Source organism: Petaurus breviceps, unplaced genomic scaffold (genome assembly GCF_028583685.1).
Source record: "Petaurus breviceps papuanus isolate PSGF00001 unplaced genomic scaffold, PetGlider_PUasm1.0 187, whole genome shotgun sequence".
NCBI lineage: Eukaryota > Metazoa > Chordata > Mammalia > Diprotodontia > Petauridae > Petaurus > Petaurus breviceps.
This window is the reverse complement of record NW_027185799.1, coordinates 5,990,844-5,999,668: the sequence shown is the minus strand read 5'-3', so window position 1 is coordinate 5,999,668 and position 8,825 is coordinate 5,990,844. Positions and strand designations below refer to the sequence as shown.

The window sequence follows — 8,825 nt, the reverse complement described above, 5'->3', positions numbered from 1 at the left end:
TATGTATATATATATATAATTATGAAGTTGAGAGTTCTTTTCAGGTATGCAGTTGCAAGAACAACTGCTTTTTAAAATTACAATTGAATTTGGCTATCCCAAAGAAACTGAACTTTTTAGAATATTCAAGTATTCAATTTTTTTCCTGCCTGGTATTCATACAAAAGAAACTGTACTTCAGTCTTGAAATAAAGCAAAGCTAAAAACAAAAACTACAAAAAAAAAAATAACAAGAAACCTTTCCAAAAGAGTTTACCATTTAAACCACAAGGAGCTATAATTATTATAATAATTTTAATAAGATATCAGATGGTATCTTATCTCCCCTGCTTTATCTAAAATGAAGGCATTTGTTGAATTTCTGGAATTACTGAAAATATACATTTCTCCAGAAATTTTTAGATATTTATGTTTTAAAAGAAACAATGGTTTAACAAGGACATTGGAGTATGTATTACAGTGTTGTGTTATCTGTCTCAACATTATAATTTGGGAGATTTCTTAGTTATATGCTGTCTTGAATAAAGAATTTACAGGAGGTGGTCCAATGGTACCTCTTGAATGAACCAAATTTGACATGAACAATGGTCCAAAACCAGACCCAAGCCAGCAAGATTGCATCCTTCAGTGTCACAGAAATTAAAGAGGTAACTTCTATTTTACATGCTACCCATAAAACTCAGGCAGAGAACCTATGCCAAGAGGGGGAGCAGAATATAAAAAAAGCAAACACCATGATATATTTAGATAAATTCTAACCAACTCTATTTGAGTTATGGAGAATTACACTGATATTTTGCTTGCTGTTTCAAGAATGAAGAGTGGAGATTCTGAAAAAAGAAAGGCCATTCTGAGAAAGTGAGCACTTCCAAATCCATTACCAAGAGCCCAAATGACTATCTGTAGGTATGTGAAAAAAAAAAGAAATGTGCAGATAAGACAGCTCCCCCAGAATAATTCTGTTAGAATAATTCCCATTGGCATTTACTGCATTCAAGAAAAACAACACATCCATCACCTTATACCTACTCCAAAATTAAAAACAAACAAACAAAAAAAAAAACCAAGAACTTTTACTTTTCGAGTTCTATAATGTTTTCCTGCTCTGGCTAAGAAATGACTCGGGATTTTTTCATATTTAGCAATGAAGTACAATCCCTAATGAGTTCTACTAAACTGGAGAGGCTTCTAGTATGGGCCTAGTAGTGCATCCTGTTTCTATCAGTCAAAGATCATAGAAACCAAGTGAAGAAAACAATATATATGCAGATATGTAAATATACATAGGAAAATATATGCACACAAACACATATGTATGTTATATATGCATATATAAATCTATATACATATATACATAGACCAATGACACACACATATACAAATATATATTCTTTTTTTTATTAATCATATCAGGAAGTCTATATATCCACTAAAATGTATAAGGGTCAGGATCTAATTAATACACAAAGCATCCATATTAATGGAATCATTAAGTATTTGGAAATTCTTTGTTCCCTAGTAGATGACAATTGTTTGGCCATATTATTACCTGATGGACTGAAAGTCAAGGCTTCCTCTAGAATAGTAGACTTATCATCATGAATGTGATTTCTGGAATGTCAATCTAGCACAGTATAATAAAGAAAAACCTCATATTGATACCTCTGACTGGTTCATCATTTCATGAAAAAAGATAAAAAAAATTCTTAGTCACTGAGTCACAAGTTATTACCCAAGGAAAGGGTTATTATACAGAATGGAGCTACGCATATATTGACAATAGAGTCTTTGCTATTATCATAGGAATCAGGAAATATCACAATTGTACTTCTATAACTGTCATTTTTACTAATTACAGACCTCTTGTAGAATTCTTTTCAAAGGATAAGCCAATGCTCTTAATTATGTGATCATATATTCATTGCTTGAGTATTTAGCTCAATACACATAGCTATATGCTTGTCTGCCAGGCTATAAGTACTATGTCAGATGCTAATGTCCAGAAGTAATATTACTATAGATTCCAGGTTTTGTTTTGTTACCATTACGAGAGAATTGTATATGGAGAGATACCCTGATCCTTTTTATAATGTTGATGCAATTGGGTCATTCCTGCCCAGCTGGATCCTCTGCACTTCTCCATCATGTTGGAGCAAGGAAGACTCATTTCCCTGAGTTAAAATCTGGCTTCAGACACTCACTTCCTGTGTGACCCTGACCAAGGCACTTAATCCTGTTTGCCTCAGTTTCCTCATCTGTAAAGTGAACTGGAGAAGGAAATAAAACACATTAATATCTTTGCCAAGAAAATACCAAATGGGGTCAGGAAGACCTGGACCCAATTGAAGTAACTGAACAATAAAACACATAGAAGTATTATATGTACAAAATAATACAATGTAATTTACAGGTCAGGTACTAGTACTATTCTCATTATTATGGAATATATCAGGACCCTACCTCTCTGATCCATCTCCCAGGCCTTGTCACCTCTGGACCCCAGCAGTTTGGCTGCCCCAGAGTCCAACGGAATCTACCAATTTCCACTGCCTCTGGAGAGGGATGGAACCTTGTTCTGGCTGTACTTCACTGTTGTGACTATGGCTACTGTCTCCTGCTCCCTCTTGGCTTTTCTCTTCTGTATCATCTGGTCCCTGTTTCTCCACTTCATGGAGACCACATCCACCCACAGTGGGGTGCTCAATTACCTTCCCTTGGTGAATTCAGCTATTGTTGGAGAAGTGTTCCAGTGGTATATGCATGGCATTTCTGCCTCAGCCTGCATTCCCTTCCACCACCCCTCCTGCTTCCTGGTGGTCTTTTTCTACTGGACCTAGTACAAGAGCTGCCCTTCACCCCACTCTATGACCATCTCTGCCTCCTCAACTCAGGTCTCAACCTCCTGGGGAATGTGGCTCTGCTCACCTATGTCTGCTCCTCAGAGGACTTCACCATCTATTAGCATGCCTTCATGGTGTTCATTGCAGCAACTCTGGACCACATGCTATATCTTGTGGCATCTGACAAAAAACATAAAGTAAATTTGGAAGAATGTAAATCCTACAGCTGGAAACAATGACTTTTTATTGTCAACTGTGTCTCTTTCTTTATGGCACTAGCTGTCTACTTCCAATACAACACATAATATGAGCCAGAAGTGTACATGATCTTTGTGGTCCTTGAGTACACCGTGGTTCTGACTGATGTGGCCTTCACATGCCTGCCTGTTGGGACTTTGGGAACAAAGAGGTGGTTATTATCTCTCCAACAGAAGACAAAAGATACTGAGCCAGGCTGGACCATGTTGTAGAAGAAACAGCCTGATCAGAAAGGTGCAGAGGGGACAGAGAATACATTCTTTTCCCTGTCCTCCAAATTCACCCACACCAGAAACTGATGGAGAAAATACAGCACTCTAGCCCACAGAAAAACAAAACAAAACAAAACTAATATATCATATGAACTATGAAATATTCTCCTCCTATAAGTGGATTATGGAACAAAGTGCCAGAAATACCAGACTCATAAGAGTATAAACAGCTGCTATTCCATACCTTTAATTAAAATGAAATCCCAAGGGTGGAGCCAAGAGGGTGAAGTAAAAGCAGGAACTTGCTTGAGCTCCTGCTGCAACCACCTCCAATACCTGTAAAAAAAATTGCTTCCAAACAAATTTTAGAACTACAGAACCCACAAAGTGACAGAGAGAAACAAATCTCTTGCTGAAGGCAGCCTGGCAGGCCAAAAGAAGGGCCTATTGCACTGAGCTGGCAACTGAGCATAGTCCTGCATCAGCCATGCCATTCCAGACCCAGGACCCAGAGCAGCCTGAGCAGACTCCAGGAGAGTGAATCACTGGCAGCTGTGGTGGTTTCCAGACTTCTCCAACCATAAGCACCAAAGAGAAAGTAAAATGTCATGGGAAAGTGAACTATTTGAGATAAGGCTGTGGTCCAGCCCCTGCCCCTGGGGCTACAGAGGTGGCAGCTGCATGGTGTCTGCACCTGCTGCCATGTGGAGCTCCTGGCCTCCAGATTATAGGGGGACCAAGCAACCATTCAGAGCATAATTACTCTTGCCTTCACCTGCTTGGAACTAGGTCACAGTCTTGGCTGGTGGCCCTGGGGTGAAGAATGCTAGTGTACCAGAGCTTGTGGTGGCTGTAGAGAGGGCACACTCCTCATACCTCTGATAATAACTCTGAAAACAACTGGGAAGACCCCAGAAATTTGGGACACAGCTCTCTCCACTCTGGAAGCAGAGTTCTACTGTGGCAAAGAGCTCAAAACTCAAGTAATTGGCTGAATATAAAAGTGAACAGTGGAAGTGCAATCAGACCATAGAATATTTGTGGAGGGACAAAGAGGATCAAAAAATGGAACCGGAAGAAAACAACAAAGTCAAAACTCCTGCATCAAAAGCCTCCAATAAAAACATGAATTGTTCACAGGCCATGGAGGAGCTCAAGAAGGATTTTGAAAATCAAGTAAGATAAGTGGAGGAAAAATTGGGAAGGGAAATAAGAATGATGCAAGAAAGTTATGAAAAGCAAGTCAATAGCCTACTAAAGGAGCCCCAAGAAATACTGAAGAAAACAGTACCTTAAGAAATAGACTAATTCAAATGGCAAAAGAGGCCCAAAAAGTCAATGAGGAGAAGAATATCTTAAAAAGTCAAATTGCCCCAATGGAAAACGAATTTCAAAAACTCACTGAAGAGAATAATTCCTTCAAAATTAGATTGGAGCAAATGAAAGCTAACGACTTTATGAGGAATCAAGATACAATAAAATTGATCCAAACAAGTGAAAAAAATAGAAGCCAATGTCAAATATCTCCTTGGAAAAACCACTACCTGGAAAATAGATCCAGGAGAGATAATTTAAAAAATCATTGGACTACCTGAAAGCCATGATGAAAAAATAGCCCAGAATCATGCTTCAAGAAATTCTCAAGGAAAATTGCCCTGATATTCTAGAACCAGAGGGCAAAATAGAAATTGAAAGAATTCACTGTTGTCTCTTGAAAAAGATCCCAAAAAGACAACTCCTAGGAATGTTAGAGCCAAATTCCAGAGTTCCCAGGTCAAGGAGAAAATATTACAAGCAGTAAGGAAGAAACAATGTCTAGTATTGTGGAAACGTAATGAGAATAGCACAAGATCTAGTAGCTCCCACATTAAGGGATTGAAGGGTTTGGAATATGATATTCCAGAGGTCAAAGGAGCTAGGATTAAAATCAAGAATCACTTACATAGCTGATTATAATACTTCATGGGAAAATATGGATATTCTATGAAATAGAAGACTTTCAAGCATTCTTGATGAAAAAGCAGAATTGAACAGAAAATTTGACTTTCAAATACCAGAAGTAAGAGAAGCATGAGAAGGTAAACAGGAAAAGGAAATCATAAGGAACTTATTAAAGTTGAACTATTTACGTATGTACATGGAATAAAAAACAACAATTGCAACTAATGAGACTTTTATCCATATGAGAGTAGTTGAAGGGAATATATATGTATATATACATACATATTTATATATATATATATATATATAGGAATGTGTATGTGTGTATAAATATATATATGTGAGTGTGTGTATATGAATATGCATGTATACATGGACAGAGGGCACAGAATCAGTTGAATATGAAGGGATGATAATCTAGAAAATAAAATTAAATGGTGAGAGGAATATATTGGGAGAAGGAGAAAGGGAAAGATAGAATAGGGTAAATTATCTCATACAGAAGAGGCAAGAGAAAACTTTTACAATGGAGGGGAAGAAAAGAAAGGCAAAAGGGAATGGGTCGAACTTACTCTCATTGACTTTGGCTTAAGGAGTGAATAACATACCTACTCAATTGTGTATCTTACCCTACAGGAAAGTAGGGGGGCAAAGGGAGAAGAGCAGGGCTGATAGAAGGGAGGGCAGATTGAGGGAGAGGGTAGTTAGAAGCCAACACTTTTGAAAAGAGACAGGGTCAAAGTAGAAAATAGAATAAGTGGGGGGGAGTGGGATAGGATTGAGGGAAATATAGTTAGTCTTTCACAATATAACTACTATAGAAACATTTTGCATAATTACACATGTACAACCTATATTGAATTGCTTGTCCTTCCAATGAGGGTAGGCAAGGAGGGAAGAAGGGAAAGAATCTAGAAATCAAAGTTTGGAAACAAATGATTAAAAAATTGATTTTACATGCACAAAATAATTGTGATTTACATACAAATATATACAGGTAGTGGGGTATAGAAATCCATCTTGCCCTACTAGAATGTCAGGGGGAGGTGAGGGAGGATATAAGAGAGAACAGATTGGGGGAAAGGGTGTTCAGTAGGCTTGCTGTCTTGGAGTGGGGAGTAGGGGAGAGATGGGAAGAAAATTTGTAACTCAAAATCTTGTGGAAATGAATGTTGAAAACTAAAAATATATAAATAACTTAAAAATTAAAAAAATGAAATCCAAAGGCATATATAGTTCATGATATAGATATAGGCTGGTATAGAAGAGGGAGAGCTACAATTACAGTGAGGAAAACCTGGATTGAACACCTCTGATACAATCAAGTGACCACAAGCACATTACATAACATTTTAGTTCCTGGAAAGCCCTTTAAAACTAAAAGTTTCTGACCAGTTGTCTATTTGCATTGATGGAAGGAGTTTCCATATCAAGAATTTGCTATACCAAAAAAATCACAGGTCTGTATCACCCCTCACTGAAACTTGAAACCTGATCTCATATAATTTGATTTAAATCTCAGTGACCCAACTCTTCATTTGTTGTACTTCAAATAAGCTTTGCAATATGAACATAACAAAAATTTCCACTGTATTAAATGCTAGGTTTCTCTTATTTCAACCAAACAGTGGACAGATATCAGGCCATACCATTGATTTTTCTGAACATTGAGAAACTTTTTATTGATTATCATTTTACATTTCTTTAAGGTGACCCCACCCCTCTTGTTATTCTGCAGACATAGGGATTCATACTATGAATGGCAGCACCTATAACTTCCAATATAAGACGAAAGCAAAAGTTTAATGATTTTGGGAGGTCCCAAATTTGAATACCTTAATTCTTTATTCTCACAATGGTACTTTACTTTTGTATGGCACTTAAAACTTTTAAAAGTGTTTCTATATACACTATTTCTCATGATACTTCCAAAAATTATTTAAAGTAGGCAGCATGTTTGGGGGCCATCTAGGTGGTGCAGTGGATAGAGTACTGGGCTTGGAGCCACATCTTCCTGAGTTCAAATATGAGCTCAGACACTAGGTGGGTAAACCTGGGCAAGTCATTTAACCCTATTACCTCAGTTTACTCATCTGTAAAATTATCTGGAGAAGGAAATGACAAACCATTCCAGTGTCTGTGCCTAGAAAACCGTGAATGGGATCACGAAGAGTCTGACACAACTAAGAACAACTGAACGAAAACAGCGATAGTGGCAGCATATTGCATTTTGCTCATGTTGCAAAAGATAGAGTTGTTATTTACTTAGAACACAACAAGAAAAGTTACATACCTCATTGTGGAGTTAGAATGGATGTGTTAGGACTGTGTCATTTACATTTGAAAAGTAATTTTTGATGGAGGATTTAAAACCTATGTTTTTACTTTACCTAGACACGCAAATACTAGCATAGAGTAATGGTGTATCCTGAATGCAATTATTGATTTCTTGGTAGAAAATGCTTGACATTAATCACTCTCCATTATATTCATTTGAGCTAGCTATTGACAATTCATATTCATCTATCTCCACCATATTGGAAATTAGGTAAGTTTATTCAGAAACTGTATACAAGAATGCTGGTTGCTAAAAAATAACAGTGAACTATAGTAACAAAACACCAGCTCAATGTGCAAATGTAGTGTTATAACTTCTCAAAAATTTCTGCAGCTATTTATCTAATTTCATAAAAAAATATGATTACTCTTTAAATGTGAAAATGCAGTCTGATCCTCCCTCTTCAGTTCAGCAGGGCATGGAACAGAGAAGCATATAACCTGTTCTCAGAGGAATCATAGGATTAGCTGGAAGAATCAGTATTCTTTTACTATGCAATTTCTTAAGTACAGCACCAAATGAGTTTTATATAGCACAATGTGCTTTGGAAGGACAGGAAAAATACTTTTTTTTCAGCAATGAGTTGAAAAAAGACTAGACTACTTTGTGTCAGGGAAAGGGAAACCAAAGAAGTGGGGTGGGGGTTGAGGGGTGGGAGGGGGGAGATTCCTTCTGTATGTGTGCTGGAATGCCAAATGTACATTTGCCTAAAAGTATTTTATAGAGAGCTCACACAAGGTAAATGCTCACATGGAGGTCAGAAGTGATACAAGGACACTCAAAGTCTCTCTGAAAACATTTGTAATCAATTGTGAGACATGGGGGACACTGACCCAGGAATGACCAGCATGGTATGCCCTCATCAGAGAAGGAGCTGTACTCTAGGAGCATGAGATACAGAAATTTAGAGACATCTCCACCCCAAATGTTATGGACTATTTGTGCCCAAACTGTGGTAGTCTCCCAAGCTCATATTGGTCTGATCATCCATAATTGGACACACTGTACCTTGACCCCAGCTTACAATATGATTTTGGTCCTCATCAAGATTAAAGGACATCCCACCAACTAACCTATCAACTTCATGTTGAAACTCACAGGGTTGCTCTCAGAAAAACAGCAACAACAGCAACAACAAGGTTTATCATTTAAAAATAGATATCAAATATTATATGAATAAATAGTATTATACCAAGGTAGAAAACGCTAATATGTCACATTTTGGAAAGGGCATTA

General features: G+C 37.3%; 1 pseudogene; it reads left to right on the top strand.

Annotated features, from left to right (window-relative positions):
• The first annotated feature begins 584 nt into the window (after positions 1 to 584).
• LOC138163047 (post-GPI attachment to proteins factor 2-like) lies at positions 585 to 3,288 on the top strand (annotated as a pseudogene).
• The last annotated feature ends 5,537 nt before the right edge of the window (positions 3,289 to 8,825 follow it).